The sequence below is a fragment of the Petaurus breviceps genome, unplaced genomic scaffold (assembly GCF_028583685.1).
Source record: "Petaurus breviceps papuanus isolate PSGF00001 unplaced genomic scaffold, PetGlider_PUasm1.0 90845, whole genome shotgun sequence".
Classification (NCBI taxonomy): Eukaryota; Metazoa; Chordata; class Mammalia; order Diprotodontia; family Petauridae; genus Petaurus; species Petaurus breviceps.
Window position 1 is genome coordinate 4,953,908 of NW_027187359.1, and position 17,998 is coordinate 4,971,905.

A 17,998-nucleotide genomic window follows, 5' to 3' on the forward strand; every position below is an offset into this window, starting at 1 on the left:
CAGAGATCTTTAGGTACTCTGATTCCATAAGCCAGGATGACTCCAAGAAAGTCTTTCCCTTGAATCTAGGCTTCTGTACAAGAGGGAGAGAGAAATAATATTCTTTCTTCTGTACTTTCCTTAACCTTGCCAGGCTCCTGCTTGCTCTGTTTATATATTATAGTATTTTCTTCTTCAACTTAATTTCTCTGCTTTCACAGTTTTTTCAACCTAGATATTAAGGCAAGCAGAAGATAGGTCAAAGGATATCACAATCTCAAAAGAATGAAATACAAAAGATTCAAAGGGCAACAGGAAGGAACCATTTTTAGTTTTATATCCTCAACACCTACCATAATGCCTGGCACAAAGGAAGCATTTAATAAATGCTTGTTGAAGGAATAAATGAATAATGAACTTAAACTACAAGTATGTCATAGAGGATAACTTGTATATGAGAAGTAGCACAAAATACATTATCAAGGACATGTATCAACAGAAAAGAAAGTGGCTCAGTTATTCAATTCAAAATTATCTCATGTAGTTATGTAGTAAGAATGAAAGACAACCCATGTAGTGCATTAGAAATTATATACATATATGCATATAATTTATATAGCACCTTAAAGTTTTCAAAGCTGTTTACATGTTACTATCTCATTTGATGTTCTTAAGAACCCTGTGAAGTAGGTGCTATTTCTATCCCCATTTTACAAATGAAAAAACTGTGGCAGGGGCAGCTAGGTGGTGCAGTGAATAGAGCACCAGCCCTGGAGTCAGGAGAACCTGAGTTCAAATCCAGCCTCAGACACTTGACACTTACCAGCTGTGTGACTTTGGACAAGTCACTTAACCCTAACTGCCTTGCCTTCCCCCCTCCAAAATAATAATTAATAATAATAATAAAGATCTTAATAAAAATCTGTAAAAAAAATACCAATCAACTGAGACAGACAGAGGTTAAGGGACTTGCCATGTAACTAATACTCCTCTAAGATAGGATTCAAACTCAGGTTTTCCTGACTCCACATCCAGTGCCATATCCATTATGCCATCTAACTGCCTTGGTGGCATACCTGGTACCATTGGTACCCTCAAATTTTGAAGACCAAGAAAAGTAAGCTGACATTTTTGGGAGATCCTGTATGGGTAGACATGGCCAACGAGTTGTACAATGTGAGAAGGTATTGAGAGTGGGGGTAGGGGTGGGAATTGGAGGTGGAGGTTAATCTGCTTAGGTGGAAGAAACACATATCTGATGAAATCATGGATGTACATGAAAATATCCAGGTATTCTCAATGAATATCACCTAGTGAGAAGCAGTATGGTGCAATAGAAGAAGGATGGAACCTGGGTCCAAGATGCTTTTAACAGTGTCAAACTCAGGTCTGATATATCCTTGTGAAGTGAGAAATAATACTGCTTGCCCTGTCTGTCTCAAAGGGTAGTTATGAGGAAACAACAAAGTACTAAGTGAGTTTGATTTATTATGGAATTAGAAGTAAATGTTTTCATTAGTATCTCTCAATTCGTTCCTTCTTGCACAGATGCTTTTCTTTAAACTTACATGACAGCTGGTGCCATGCCCTGACTTCTTGGGAATTCCAGGTTCCACTTCTCCTAGCTAATGTCCCAATTCATTTATGACTTACAAGTCTGGTGTCCTTTGTCCCCCCCCTCTCCATCCCCAGGTAGGGCTTTTTCTTGGAAAATATTAGTTTTTTGCGTGTGGAAGTACACATTTGTATATGTGTGTATGTTCAAAAGTTGCATTTCTGACAACATTTTGGTTGGAGTAGAAATGGGAGAGTGCAAAAGGAGACCCTCTACCTTGCTCGGCAACACCCCTTGAAACTATAGTCAGGGTTACAAGTGGAATCCCGTTAATGCCAAAAATACCCTGCACAAACGACGTGACTTTCTCACCATCCATGACATTGTGAATGCCAACAGGACACCACTAGGATGCGTTTTGGCACCAGCGACAGGAATTAGTGGTCTCTCCTCTCAAGACCAACCTTGATCACCAGTTCTCAATTCCAACATCTTTTACACATCTATGATGACAGTAACATAGCATAAAGCTGTTTACAGCATCAGCAACAGAGTGGGGTCAATGCCGGCTTCAGAGGAGAGTAGACAAGGGACCCTTTGTGAAGTACAGATGCAAATAGCTCCCACAGCAGAAAGAATGGAGAAGCAGGATCCATCTCTACTTTTTACCTCAAGTCTCATGATTTAATCCTGCCCTTTGGCTTCCTCCAAAGGGTCAGAAGCAGAAGTGATAAGAGTAGCATATCACATCCATTTCTCTACATTACAGTCTCCATGAAAGCTTACTCTAGGTGACTGTCAGGGGATAAGCAGAATATCAGTGTTATTGCTCCAGGATTCTTTGCATTACTTCCCCTTCTCTCATGTCCAATTTAAAAGGTAATATGGATCTGGGTAAAATATTTCCCCCCTCAAAATGACTAAAATAGCATAGTTTTCACCCAGAAATTCTATAGCTAGGCACACATATCAAGGAGGTCAATAATTAAAAAAAAAAGAAAGACCTCACATACACCAAAATATTTATAGCAATATTTTTTTTTGGTAATAACAAAGAAACTAGCATTCAAGTAGATACCCATAAACTGGGAAATGGCTAATGAAATGTTACTGTGCTGTGAGAAATTACAATTAGGATGACTACAGAGAAGCATTGGAAGATATAAACTAATAAAGTGAAAAAAACAGAACTAGAAAAACAATATATACAATAACTACAACAATGTAAATGGAAGGAATAAAGTCAACAAAACAATTGAAACTGGATGCTATCATGTTTTGATGACCACATTTGACCCCCAAGGAAGGGCTTTGAGAAGATACCCCCCTCTCTTCTAGGCAGAGGTGAGAGACTAAATTTTAAAAAAATCCTTCTACCACATCTCTGCTACTGGGCCTGATTTTAAAAAATTTCATGAAATGTTCCTGTTTGTTTATTTTTGTTAAGTAATTTAAGAAAAGAAAAAATTTCCAAAGAACTTACTGTGTGCAAGTCATCAGTCTTGCCTAAAACCCCTAGCCCCTTGATCTTTTGGACTTAGAGCAAAAAAGAAGCAATAGAAGAAATAGTCTTGCCTGACAGTTAAAACCAATGGCTGGGATATTCTGGCAACTAGTCCTCTCCAGATTGGGTGCTAAATTATCCTGTGCTAAACAACACTTTTTATTAATGACTTCAATCTGAAGGCATAGATGACATGCTGGTCAATCTTCGAAAGACACAAAACTAGAAGAGATGATGGTTCTGAAAAGTATATTGTCAGACTGAAAAAAGGAGTCATATCTAATAAGATAAAATTTAATGGTGATAAATGTAAAGTCCTACACTTGTGTTTTAAAGCTGAAATTCATAAGCATAGGATAGGGGAAGTTGACTAGATAATATCTGAAAAACATTTGGGGATTTTGCTATTTAGTCATTTTTCAATCATGTCCAACTCTTCATGACCCCTTTTAGAGTTTCCTTGGCAAAGATACCAGTGATTTGCCATTTTCTCCTCCAGTTCATTTTATAGATGAGAAAACTGAGGCAAACAGGGTTAAGTGACTTGTCCAACGTCATATAGCTAGTAAGTGTCTCAGGCCAGATTTGAACTCAGGAAGATGAGGTCAAGCACTCTATCTACTGCACTACCAAGCTGCCTTGGTATTACAGATTTTAGGGAACTATAACATGGAATTTTAGAGGATTTCAATGGTGTAACATAGCCAAAACTAAACCCAATGAGATCATAGGCTGTATTAAGAGGCCTAGGGATCAAGGAGGGTGATAGTTCTGCAATATACTGGTCATACCCCATTTGAAATATAGTATTGTGTTCACTTCTGAGCTTTATGTTCTAGGGATGACAGACAAGTTGTCCAGAAGAGGGCAGCCAGGATGGTGAAAGTACTGGGTTCCATGTCCCATGAGGATGATTTAAGGATAGGGATGGTTAGCCTGGAGAAGACCTAGGAACTGGGTATGGGAATGACAGCTGTGTTAAAGTATTTGAAGAGCTGTTATGCAGAAGACATATTAAACACACTCATTTTGTTCACCTCCCCCTACCATGAAGTAATGAGTAGAACTTGTAGAAAGTTAGATTTAGACAATGTCAGTGAAATCATCAGGTGTTACTGCAGGGCAAGGCTTGACAGTGTGGGGGTGGAAATTGAGGAAGGGGAGGCTTCCCTTCCCCTTTTTAAATTTAAGAGTTTATGGCCACATCTATTCTCTCTCCAACCAGGTAGTTCCTACACTCTAGTTATCACTTTTGACTCAACTTTTGCAGAGAGCAGGGAAGAGTAGAACAATTGGGTGAGGACACATGAACTGACAGCCCCAGCCTTGCAGCAGCCAGGAAAAGAAAAAAAATGCTCTAATGTACTTTCATTTTAGTGTTAAAATAGCCCTATGAATGGACTATCACTATTATTGAGGAGCTTATAAATTTTTTTTTAAAGCAATCAGGGTTAAGTAACTTGCTCAAGGTTACACGGCCAGTTATTTCTGGGTGTCGTGCTAAGTATCTGAGCCCAGATTTGATTCCCAGGTCATCCCGATGCTGGGGCCGGTGCTCTTACTCACTGAGCCACCTGGCCACCCCAGCCTATAAAATTTTTAAAAATAAATATCACAACCATCAAATTCTCTCCATTTCAACTCAGAGTTGCCAAGTGAGGAAGGATCCAAACTATCCCTGAACAAGTTGAAGTCTTCTTTCTTGGCTAAATTCTGGATTTTTCCAGTCATTCATTAACAACCTTCATTGAATTCCTTCTGCACACAGTTATTATACAGATGTGCATCACAAAGCAGTTAAGGCTGACCACAGTTTTCATATGAAAAAAGAACTAGCAAATAGAGCTTATGCAGGTTCCCCACCCCTGGAAGAGAGACAATCATATAGAAAACACCTGCCATGGACAGGCACCAAGGAGGGAGCAGAGAAAGGTAAAACCTTCTGCAATTTGGTTTTTATTTTTTTTTTAATTAAAATCTTTTTCAGTCAACAAAAATCTACTTTCCTTTTCCCTACTACCCAAATGAGAAAAATAAATTTACAGCTCCTACTACAAACACAGTCAAGCAGAACAAATTCTTGAGTTATCCAAGTCCAGAAAAGGTCTCTATGCATTTGAGTCCTTCCCTTCTCTATCAGGAAGTGGGTAGCATGCTTCATTATGAATCCTCTGGAATCCTGCTTGGTCATTCAGAAAATCAGAGTTCCTCAGTCTTTCAAAGTTGTTTGTCTTGAGAAAATTGTCATACAAATTGTTCTCCTGGTTCTGTTCACTTCACTCTGTATGAGTTTATAACATGTCTTCCCGGGTTTCTCTGAAACTATCTCCTTCGTTATTTTCTTTTTTAAAAAATTTATTTTATTTTTTTAAATTAATTTGTTTATTTACTTTTAGTTTCCAACATTCAGTTCCACAATCCCTTGAGTTTCAAATTTTCTCCCCTTTCCTTCCCCCTCCCCCCCCCCCCCCCCCCAGCCAGGGCGGCATGCAGTCAAATATAGGATCTACAAATACCTCCACATTAAACATTAGTCAGGTTGTAAAGGATTATGACCAATGGAGTGAACAATGGGAAAGAGGAAACAAAACAAAACAAGAAAAAGAGAGATAGCAAGTAGTTTGCTTCCATCTGCATTCGGACTCTGTAGTCTTTTTCTGGATGTGGGTATCTCTTTCCATCATGAGTCTTTTGGAGTTGTTTTATAACCTTACATTGCTGAGAGTAGTCCAGTCTATCAAGGTTAGTCTTCACCTTTCATTATTTCTTATAGTACAGTAATATCTTATCAAATTTATAATTTAATAATAATGGCTACCATTTATATAACACTTTAATATTTACAAAGTGTTTTATATATGTTATTTGATTCTCACAGCAACTCTCCAATCTTATTATCCAAATTTTACAGATGAGGAAACAGACTGAGAGAAGTTAAGTGACTTGCCCAGGGTCACACAGTATCTGAAGTAGAATTCAAACTCGGGTCTTCCTGACTCCAAGTCCAACATTGAAGCAATTGTGCCTGTATATATAACTTAGCTATCTAGGTTATGTACTGTGACATGTACAGTCATTCATTCCCTAATTGATGGGCACCCACTCCATTTCCAGTTTTTGTGTGTGTGCAGCTTTCTCAAAAGGGCTAGTCAGTTAGCAGTCTCTAGGCTCTGAATTCACCTCACAAAATACAAGCAGAGGCTTTTCTATCCTTCTCCACCACACCTTTTATGCCCCCATCACTGCTTTCTACCAATCACTGCTGCTTGCCCCAGCCTTTGTCCGTTTTCCTCTGCTCCAGTCTTGTTCTCTTCACTTTCTGTTGCATTTTCTCTTTTTAAACTCCCCTGGGTTAGAAGAGAATTCTATCTGTCTGGAATACAATTCCCAGAATGTGCAATTAGATTTTAGAACTTTTTTCCCCCAATTACTCCTAGGACTGGGGAACAAGCAACCTGTCTCTTCACAATATTGTCCCCTGCTTTTTTTCTCCATGGTACAAATCAAAGAGGTCATATTTGATCCTCAGCTGTCCTCCCAGATGTGTATTTCTCTTTGTCAGAGGAATAGTAATAAAGGTATTCGGGTGACATCAGGACAAGCTTCCTAAGAATTAAAGCCAGTCAAGAGTGGAGTGGGCTGCCACAGACTATAATGAATTCCCCATCATTAAAGAGTCATAGGATCATAGGGTTATAGGTTTAGAGTTGGCAGGTCCTTTGAGTTTAACCCTCTCCTTTTATAGGTGAGGAAACTAAGGCACAGAATGGTTGAGTGACTTGCAAAAAGGCAAAAGAGGAAACGCCATTGAAACCCAGGAGTTCCCCCCCAATGCCTTTTGGGGTGTCACCCTGAGATCTAGGACTGCTCTTTGTTGTTTAATCTATAGCTTTGTCTTCAGGACCACCATTGTAGGGACTGAAGCTGCTTATTCCTGGAGTGGGAGTGTTTGGGCAGGAAGAAGGAGAGACGGGGACAGTTTGCTCTCTTGAGTCAGACTTGCTTTATAAATTAACAGAAGTGCCAGGCCTCCTCCATGCTGTCATGATTATAGAGCTGTCTCCTTTCCCAATCTGAGCCCAGATCAAACACAGCACATAATCCCTGGTGTGTGGCAAGAGGTATGAGATACATTTTTGGCTCCAGGGAGAAGGCTATTTTTATTACTTTCGAATGGGGAAATTGCATTCTATGTGTCTGTTGGCCTGTCTGTACACTGTTTATGTCTACTGAACTCTGTATTTGCATGTATCAGTAAGTGGTTTGGGGAGAAGGGCTTATGCCCAGGTCTACCACTGGGTTGGAATGATTTGTCCCAGAGGTCGTGGCATACAAAGGAGTTCCAAAGAGCTGATCATTACACTCCATTGCTCATAAACAACTTGGACAGAGTAGCCTATTGCTGCTAAAATAAGGAATAGAGTGTGAACTCTGCCAGCCTAATTCTGCTGGTATGGACACAATGCTAGCTGGGGTGGAAAAGTACTGGAAAGGATGATGAAAATGACTGTGATGTGGAGAGGAGGGGATGGTGGCATGGGGAAAGATAAAGAGAGAAATGAGCAATAATTATCAAATGGTATTTTCTGGAGAGCAAAGAACCCCAAACAAATGGAAAGAACAAAACAGATTACTATTTAAGAAAGGGAGAAGGAGGCACCTAAGTGGTAGAGTGCATAGAGCACCAGCCCTGGAGTCAGGAGGACCTGAGTTCAGATCTGACCCTCAACAGTTAGTAGTTGTATGACCCTGGGCAAGTCACTTAACAGGAAGGGGAGGGATATATCCTTCCCCCAGTCATTCTTTTGTAGTGCTCCCCTATCCTGTTCTGGATTAGCTGGAGAGCTGGAAAGTGCTACATATTACAAATACATTCAGCTGTGAATGGTTATGGTTGGTAACAATTTAATGCTTCCCTTGGCCCTCTCCCTTTCCTCCTCCTCCTCCTCCTCCCCCCCCCCCCCCCCCCCCAAGTTCAATAGGGAACTTGCAATGATAGAATTTCAGGCAACAGCAACAGACATTTCTGGGTGGGGTCCCTTCCCAGAGTCCCTTAACACCCACCACTCAGAAGGAGGTGGAACAATAATTTTATCCTCTTTCCAGGGGAGTCAGGCTCCAAGTCAATGCTAGAAAGAGGGCTGTAGGCCTCCCCCTTGGCTTCCTAGTGTAACAGTATCCGATGGATTACTAGGAAGCTACTGTTATGGGTCAGTGCCTGAAGGAATTAGTATCCTCAGGCCAAAATTGAAAGAAAATGAAGGCAGTCATAAACTCCCCTAAAGGAGGAAAAAGTAGGAAAGAATTTTTTTCTCTCTCTTTTCCCTATTGGCTCTCTTTCCCCTTTGATGGCAGTATACAACAGTAGAAATATTGTACATTTTAAAATTCTTAACTGACTTGTTTCTCATCATTCATGGAACTGGAAGTTGATAGTTTCAGATAATGAGTGTGTGTATGTGTGTGTGTGTGTGTGTGTGTGTGTGTGTGTGCACGTGTGCATGTGTGAGTATGTGTTATAGCTCTGGGCCAGGGATGTGTTCTAAAGTTGACAAGATTATGAATAGAATCTTGATTTAGACCAGGAAGGAACCTTAGAGGCCATCTAATCCAGGCCTCCCCCTACCCCCCCCCCTTTTAAAGATAAGAAAACTAAGGTCCTGAGAGGCGATTTGTCCAGCTTCACACAGATAGTAAGTGGCAAAGTTAGGCTTCAAACCAAGGTTCTCTGACTATAGAGGCAGTGTGCGTTCCAAGGTTTTTTTTGCTCAGCTTCGAAGAAGAAAGTATCAGTAACAGAGATATACATCATTTTAAGCAAATTTGATAAAGATACATGAAATTATGGATTTGAACAAGTTATCATACTATAGTCATTAGTTACTGCTGAGAATAAGAGTAGGAGTAGAATTAAAGATTTCTTTTAAAAATATCTGTCTTAAATAAGATTCTGCTCTCTCTTCCCAAGGTATCCCCAGGCTCCAAAGTATCCACGTTCATGACGTGTGCCTTTTTCCTGAGTGTGAGTATCACTCTCCATCTATGACGATTTCAATCTGTGCTAGTCTTCTCATTCTCCTTTTTCAATGGACTCATAGATCCTCCCTGGAGGATCTACCCAACATCTTGTAGGCTTTCCTTTGGGGCTTTAATATTTTGGGGAAACTAATACAACACTGGGACTGTGTAGTCTACCTTCTTTTCTAGCTATGGACTAGATGAGGCTCATACATACATACATACATATACCACTTCTTTCTCACAAGTCAAAGTCTTTAATATGCTGCATCCTTCTTTCTTCTACCAGTCTTCTTTCCATTGCTCTTTGGGTCTCCTGAAATTTTGATCATTCTAAGATTGTGTGATTTCATGGTTTATAGTTAAATAGCACCACTAGGAAAATATTGGTGTTAAAAAAGGTAGACATTGGTGGAAGGGAATCATTTGGGATTGATTTCTTTTTTCCCCATTTGAAAGATATTTTCATTTATTTTGTCAAATATTACCAATTACATGGAAAACAATTTTTGACATTCAATTTTTAACATTTATTTTTAACATTCTTTTCTTTTTAAATTTTTAGTTTCAAATTCTCTCTCTCCCTTAAACCTCTCCCACTTTTACTGAGAAGGCAAGCAGTATCATATTAATTATAACGTGAAATTATAAAAAATATATATCCATAGTAGCAAATTTTTTTAAAGCAAGAAAAAAAGTGAGAAAATTATGTTTCAGTTTGTACTCAGAGTTGCAGTCAACTCTCTCTTGAGAGGTAGATAGCATTTTTTTTTTCATAATGAGTCCTTTGGGATTGTCTTGGGTCATTGTGTTGATCAGAATAGCTGAGTCTTTCACAGTTGATTATTATTATTATTATACTGTTACTATGCACAGTGATCTCCTGGTTCTTCTCACTTTACCTTGCATCAGTTCATATAGGCCTTGCCATGTTTTTCTGAAACCACCCCCCACATAATTTCCCATAGTATAATAGTACTAAATCACAATTATATGCCCTCACTTGTTCAGTCATTCCCCAAGTGATGAGCATCCCCTCAATTTCTAATTCTTTGTCATCACAAAAAGAGCTACTATAAATATTTTTGTATACACAGGTCCTTTTCGTTTTCCTTTGATCTATTTGGGATACAGATCTAGTAGTGACATCCAGCATTTGTCATTTCATATAGGGGTGAAGTAGTGCCTCAGAGTTGTTTTAATTTGCTTTTCTCCAATCAATAGTAATTTGGAACATTTTTATATGACTATAGTTTTGATTTTGTCTTCTGAAAACTGCCTGTTTATATCCTTTGACCATTTATCAATTGGGGAATGACCCTTATTTATTTTTTTTAATTTGATTCGGGACTTAGAGAAACTTGCTGTAAAATTTTTTGATATTACTTTACTGTTGATGGAAACTTTTAGTAAAATGTAGTTTCTCTGGTTATCCCTCTTAATTAGGTCTATTTTTGCTTTTGCTTTGTCTGAGATCAAGATTACTACTCCTGTCTTTTTTTAAATTTAGCTGAAATATATTAGTTCTGCTCCAGCCCTTTATTTTAACTCTGTGTGTTTTTCTGTTTCAAGTGTGTTTCTTGTAAACAACATATTGTTAGATTCTGGTTTCTATTCCATTCTGCTATCTGCTTCTATTTTGTGGGTGAACTCATCTCATTCACCTTCATAGTTATGATTACTAATTGTGTTTTTCCCTCTATGCCATTTTATTTTTTCTTTCCTCTTTCTTTTTATCCTGTCCCTCCTTAAAAGTCTCTTTTTTCTTCTAACCACTGCCTTTAATCTGTCCTCCATTTTATTATCCCCCCCACCCCATTTCTCTTATCCCTTTCCCTTCCTCTTTCCCTATTAGGTAAGTTACATTTCTATACATAACTTCTGTCTTTGAACTAATTCCAATGTGAGTGAGGTTTAAGCATTGCCTGCTACCCCACCATCCTTATTTCTGCCTCCATTGTAAAATCTCTTCCTTATGTATCTCTTTTATGGGAGATAATTTTCCCTATTTTACTTCTTCCTTCTCCCAGTGCATCCCTCTTTCTTACCCCTTCATTTTTTAGGGGAAGATCATAATTGACTCAAATCTATGCCCTCTGTCTATGTAAATTCCTTTTACCTGCCTTAATAATGATAAAGGTCTTAAGAGTTACATATATCCTCTTCCCATATAGGAATACAAACAGTTTAACATTACTGAGTCTTGTTTTTCTGCTTTCGTGTTTACCTTTTAATTCTAAGAGAGTCTTGTATTTAAAGGTAAAAAATTCTATTCAGTTCCAGCATTTTCATCAGGAATGCTTGACATTTCTATAATTCATTAAATATCCATTTTATCACTTGTAGGATTATACTCAGTTTTGCTGGGTGGTTATTCTTGGTTATAAACTTAGAACCTTTGCTTTTGGGAATATCATTTCTAAGCTCTCTACTTCTTTAACATGGAAGCCACTAAATCTTATATGATCCTGACTATGGCTCCACAATATTTGAATTATTTCTTTCTGGATGCTTGAAGTGTTTTCTCTTTGACCTATGGCCTCTGGAATTTGGCTATGATATTCCTGGGAGTTTTTATTTTAGCATCTCTTTCACGAGGTGATTGGTAGATCTTTTTCTGTTCCTATTTTACCCACTGGATCTAAAATATCAGGGATATTTTCCTTGATAATTTCTTGAAATATCATGTTCATGCTCTTTCTCTGGTTATGGCCTTCAGGGAGGGAAGGAGTGCTGGATGTTATCACATCACATGTTATTATCCCTGCTTACCTTGGGGTGGTAAGGCACTGTACCAAGCTTTAGGCTTTTTTATGCTGCTGTTTTCAAAGCTAGTTCTGGGGATGTGCAAATTTTTGGTGCTTCCAAAGTGATGTGATCCTGCGAGAGGTATGGTCACCACTCTCCTGGTCTATACTCTGGTCTTTACCCAGAGAGGGTCCCTAATGTTCTGTAATCACAAACACTAGCATTTTCTTTGCCTTGGAACTGTGATGTACATCAAGCTATTAATTCTATTTTCATAATTTTATTGTATCACTCTCATTTCTTTTTCCATTTTGTCTTTTACCACTCATTTCTTTCTTGAACTCTTCTAGAAATTCTCGTTGGGCTTCCATTCAATTAGCATTTTTCTTTGAGGTTTTATTTGTATGTGTTTTCACAGTGTTGCCTTCTTCTGAGTTTATCTCTTGGTCTTCTCTGTTACCATAGCGGCTTTTTATGGTTAAATTATTAATTTTGGGGTCTTTGCTCATTTTTCCAGCATATTTATTGACTTTGAACTTTATGTTAAAGTTGGGCCCTGCTTACCTTGGGGTGGGAAGGCACTGTCCCAAGCTTTAGGCTTTTTTTATACTGTCGTTTTCAAAACTAGTTCTGGGGTATGCACATTTTTAGTGCTTCCAAGATGGTGTGATCCTGTGAGAGATATGGTCACTACTCTCCTGGTCTGCACTCTGGTCTTTACCCAGAGAGGGTCCCTGATGTCCTACAGCCACAAACACTAGCATTCTCTTTGCCTTGGAACTGTGACCAGAACCCTTGCTCCCTTGTGATCAATATCCAGTACTCTTTCCCACCCTGGAACTTTGACCCAGAACTTCATATGGGCAATAGAGTTGCCAATCAGTGCCAGTTATACTCTGTGACAGCAAAGGGTCCCCTGTAATCTCTTTCTGACCAGGTATCTGACCCCCTTACTACCTCTGGGCTGAGAGCCCCTGAAGCTGCTGCTGCACTCACTGTTGCTGCTGATGCAAATGTGGGCTCTAGACAGGCCTCTCTCCTGGTGTCACTAACTTCTGCTGACCTCCTAAGCTTTCTAGGCTGGAGGAATGTCCCTCTATTACCTTTTGTTGTTTCTGTCTCTCCAAAATTTCACTCAAGGCATTATTTTAAAGTTGTTTGGAGGGGAACATTAAAAGAGTTCAGCTGAGTTGCCTCTAATCTGCCATCTTGACTCCACTTGAGATTGTTGAAAACATTGTTCATTTTCCAAAATGGGATCCAGCTTCCTTTTCTCCTATTTACTTTTTTATTATCCATCTACAATGCCTATCTAAAATATATGTTATGCTTGACTACTTGAGTAGGTTTTCCATCCAATCAAATGTCATAATCTAGATAATATATGTATGTATGTGTGTTTGTATGTGTTGTGTATATATTTATGTATACATATACATACACACACATATATGTGTGTATATATGTCAGCAACTCACAAAAGTTCACATTTACATAAAACTTCAAGGCTGATAAAGCACTTTTCTTACAACACCCTATGAAGTAGGTAGTACAAATACTGTTATCTCTATTTCACTGATATATAAACTGTGGTTTGGTCACAAAACTAATAAGGGTAGGAATTAGGATTTGAACCTGCTATCCTGACACCAATAGTAGGCACATTCTGCCATGTAATTTTCCCATATATATTCTTTGGTTTCTTGTTTTTTTCTGGTATAGGCTGCCAGACAAATCTTTTTTGAATGACTATGAATTACATAGAGGAGATTCTTCAGGTTTTTGGGATGTGAAATAAGCAACAGAAAGTTATCTGAAAATAAGAGCACCTATGAACCTTTCCATCTCTGTTGAATCTGTTATCTTTGAAGCTGCCAAATTTTTTTAAGGCAATCCAGGGTTAAGTGACTTGCCCAGGGTCACACATCTAGTACGTGTCTGAGGCCAGATTTGAACTCAAGTCTTCCTAACTCCACAGCCAGTGCTCTATCCACTGTGACACCTAATTGCCCTGGAGCTGCCCATTCTTAATTATTTTGATGAACACCTTTGGTGACTCTACATCTTCCTATTTTATCCCTTGCACAATTAATATTGATAATCAGAGAAGCCTGCAACAAAGTTATCCTTGTGGTTGCACATCATCTGCTATAAAAATCATTTGTGAAAGTCTACCTGTTCTCTTGTTAACATCAAGAATACCCTTAATATGTATATAGACAATTTTCATAAAGATTTTACCGAGGGAAAAGGTAGACCTATGATTCAGTAGTTATTGGTATCCCTTAGGTCCCTTTTAAAAATAATGATATTATCTATTATTTTTCTTTTCTTTTTGAATCATTTTTCTCTTTGTGACAGTATTTTTAAAAATTCTTCCATCCCTGTCCCCTTTAAAATTTTGTTGCCTTCAGCTCTGAATTTCTTCTGTATCTGTTTGTTCAGATCCAAACATTCTTCACTTCATTTTCTTGACTGTTATTTCCATTGCCTCCCGTAGATACTGAGGTGATAGAACATAAATGTAGTGGTTACAGTCATCAACGATAAATACAAATTATTATAGAAATGTTGGTGGATCTGTTCCATTTCACATTCATTTGTCTTTACAGTTTCCTTTAAATGCTTTGGGGATAATCTGACTTAGTTGTGTCTCTCACCAAGCTTTTACTTATTTCCCCTTCCTTTGCTTTTTACTATTCTGTCATGTAATACTACTCATAATGTTCTATTATCTTCTATAATGTTATTTAGAATGTCAGGTTTGTGTTATAAACTGCTGTTGTCCTTGGCTACCTTGTTTCTTCTGAGGCAAAGAGATGTGTTAATCACTGAGGTGGTTTCTGAGTCTTTGGGGCTTTCTTTTGGTGATTATTTCATATCAGATAAACTTGAAGAAATGAAGATAATTTAACATTGTTACTATTTTTCCCCTATTTCCTGCATGTAAAAATCAATAGCTTGTTTATAGGGTTGTGTTGAAGCTATTGTGATTGCATTTGCCCCTTGGGAAATGGACTTACAGTGTGTGAGACAATGAATGAATGAAAAGCATTTATTAAGTACTTGCTGTGTGCCAAATACTGTGCTAAGTGCTGAAAATACAAATACAAAAGTCAAGACAGTCCTTGCTTTCAAGGAGCTTATATTCTAGTAGGGGGAAACAACACAGTGGCCATGGACTCCTATTTTGGCTTAGAAAGTTGCAGGGATTCACATCATTAACAAATTAGAGACCCAGGATAGGAGATGTTTTCACAACTATGCATAGGAGAAGAGTTCTTAACTAACAAAGGAAGATCATAGGAATAACATTTTTTGGCATGAAATTGGAAAGCTTTTATACAGAAAAAAAGCAATGTGTTTGGAAACAGAAGGGAAATATTAGCTGTAAAAAAAAATCTTTGCAGCTAATCCAGAGTTTCTTAAGGATTCTGTGGAGAAAAAGTATATCAAGAAACAGTAATAGTAGACATTGTGGGTTGCCTTTGCCACAGGTGTATCCTGAATATGTATCTCACTACCATTAGACTCTAAGTTTGAACCTGGACTGTGTATATTTATAGGATAATGTGCCCCAGGTTTGGGGTGGGAGGGCAGTGTTTTTAGCAACTGTTCTTGCTATGTCATTTGAATAAATGCCTTTGTAGAATAGCTAATTGAATCTATTGGCTGATTGCTAACAGAAAGCACATTGGAAAAAGCTTGAGCTATAGTATAAGGCTATATAGCCCCAAAGGATTACTCATAGAACCTAAGGTAAGAGTGACCTTGCGTGACTTAATCTTCAGGGAAACCCCACTTTCAGTGAAGGTGCAGGAAAAAAAGAAGGTCACAGGAATGGTGAGTGGGAATATAGAGAGTAGATTGACATACATTTGAGGAGCAATGCAAGTACTAATTTGATTGTGGTTCCAAAACTAGAAAGGAAGTGGTCAAGGTTTCAAATAAATTCAGGAGTAATGTACCTGACAAGAAGACAATGAGGAGTATGGAGAAAATGAAGTATGCTTTGGACCTCCCTGAAATAGTGGACCTATGGAGTAGGGGGCAGGGGGAGAAAAGCTCCAGAATTCTGGAGCTAAATTGGCTAAGACTTTAAAGGCATAACCTTAAAGTGATGACAGAAGATAAAATGAAGCAGAACTATTAAATGCTTACATTTCTTCTCTTTTCACTGCCAAGGAGAATTACCTTTGGACCTGAAAGGACAGAATAAAAATGACTAATAGGGAATTAAAACCCAAGATTAAGTAGGAAGATAATAAGAGAGTTTCTAGCTGGTCTTGATGGGTTCTAGTCATTTGGTCCAGATAAACTACTTTCCAGAACAAGTTTATGCCATTGTAATGGATGCTGTCAGTGATCTTGAAAAGATTGTGGAGAATAGGTGAGGGACTTTAGAACTAGGACAAATGTTCTGATTTTTTTTAGTGGAAGAGGGTGCATTCTGTAAATCATATACATTTTGTTAATATTTTCTGAGACTGCCACCTGAACTAAGAATCTTTTTTCTTTTTTTTTTTTTTAAAGCAATCGGGGTTAAGTAACTTGCTCAAGGTTACACAGCCAGTTATTTCTGGGTGTGGTGCTGAGTATCTGAGCCCAGATTTGATCCCCAGGTCATCCTGACACTGGAGCTAGTGCTCTTACTCGCTGAGCCACCTGGCCGCCCCTAAGCAATTGGGGTTAAATAACTTGCTCAAGTTTACATGGCCAGGTGTTTCTGCGTGGGTGCTAAGTGTCTGAGCCTGGGATTCGATCCCCAGGTCATCCCGACACTGGAGCCGGTGCTCTTACTCACTGTGTTACCTGGCCACCCCTTAAAAATCTTTCTTTAACCTTGACTGTGGAATTTTGCTTATTTTTTTGAGAATATTATAAATTGTAACCTCAAAATGACTTATGGGAAAGAGATTTTCAAAGAAATGGGGGAACCCTGCCCATTTAATCAGAAATTCTTGAAATTAGTTTGATGTAACTAATAAATTTTTTCTGGTAGAATTATACCTATAACCCAGAATACAGTTGTTGTTGTTGTTGTTTAAACTCACTAATTGTCATTAATGGTTTGATTTCAGTCGGGAAGGAGGTCTCCATTGGATTGCACCAGAACATTAGGGACATTAAAAGGTTGCATAATTGGACCTGTGATCAAATTACCAGGTTTCTGGACTCTGAAGCCTTTATGTTATGCCATGCCATGCCATGCCATACCACATTGCCATGTCTCCAGCCCTCCAGATAGACTATTAAAATATCTTATCCCTTAAGGCAAATTTGCCAAAGAGTTGCTGATCTATGTTGTTGAAGGTGGCCTTCTTACTGGGAATTCTGCAGGCCAGAGGTGTCAAGTGCTGTCCTTACCATTAAAATGTAATTGGGAAATATTTAACAAAGTAGATAAAAATACAACAAAACATAGATAACATTTGTTATTGTTGTTCAGTAAATTTTTTAGTCATGCCTGGGTATTTGTGACCTCATTTGGGGTTTTCTTGGCAAAAAAAAAATATTGGAGTGGTTTGTCATTTCCTTCTCCAGCTATTTTATAGATGAGGAAACTGAGGCAAACAGGGTTGAGTGACTTGCCCAGGGTCACACAGCTACTAAGAGTCTGAGATTGGATTTGAACTCAGTAAGATGAGGCTTCCTGATTCCAGGCGTGACTCTCTGTACCACCTAGATAATATTACATTTTAAAATTAAATCAATATGCAGACAGCAGGGATCCTTATGTCACATTAGTGGCCCTAATTTCTATTCATGTTGGATAACATTGCTCTAGGCCAATGGAATCACAGGTCTGGATCAAAACTAAATGAATAAATGAAAAATTTACAATAAAAGGAAGCAAACCCCTTTGATAATTTCACAGGATTTCAAATTCATGCATGTACAGATAGAAGGGCTCTTAGAAGCCATTAGATTCAACCAGCCCTTTAATTTGATGGATGAATGACTTGCCCAAGGTCACACAGATGACACCTGTAAGTAGAAGAGTTAAGCCTTCAGCCCAGACCCTGTAAGGCAAAGTTTCATTGCTCATTGTGCTACACTGTCTTATCCCACCTTTCCTTCAATGAAAAAAAAAAGTCAATGTCCTGAGACTGAATTTCACCACAGGAAGAAAGTGCCAGGGGGAAATTAGCATGATCCTTTTAATCAGCCTGTGAACTGTTGGGCCAGGGTAG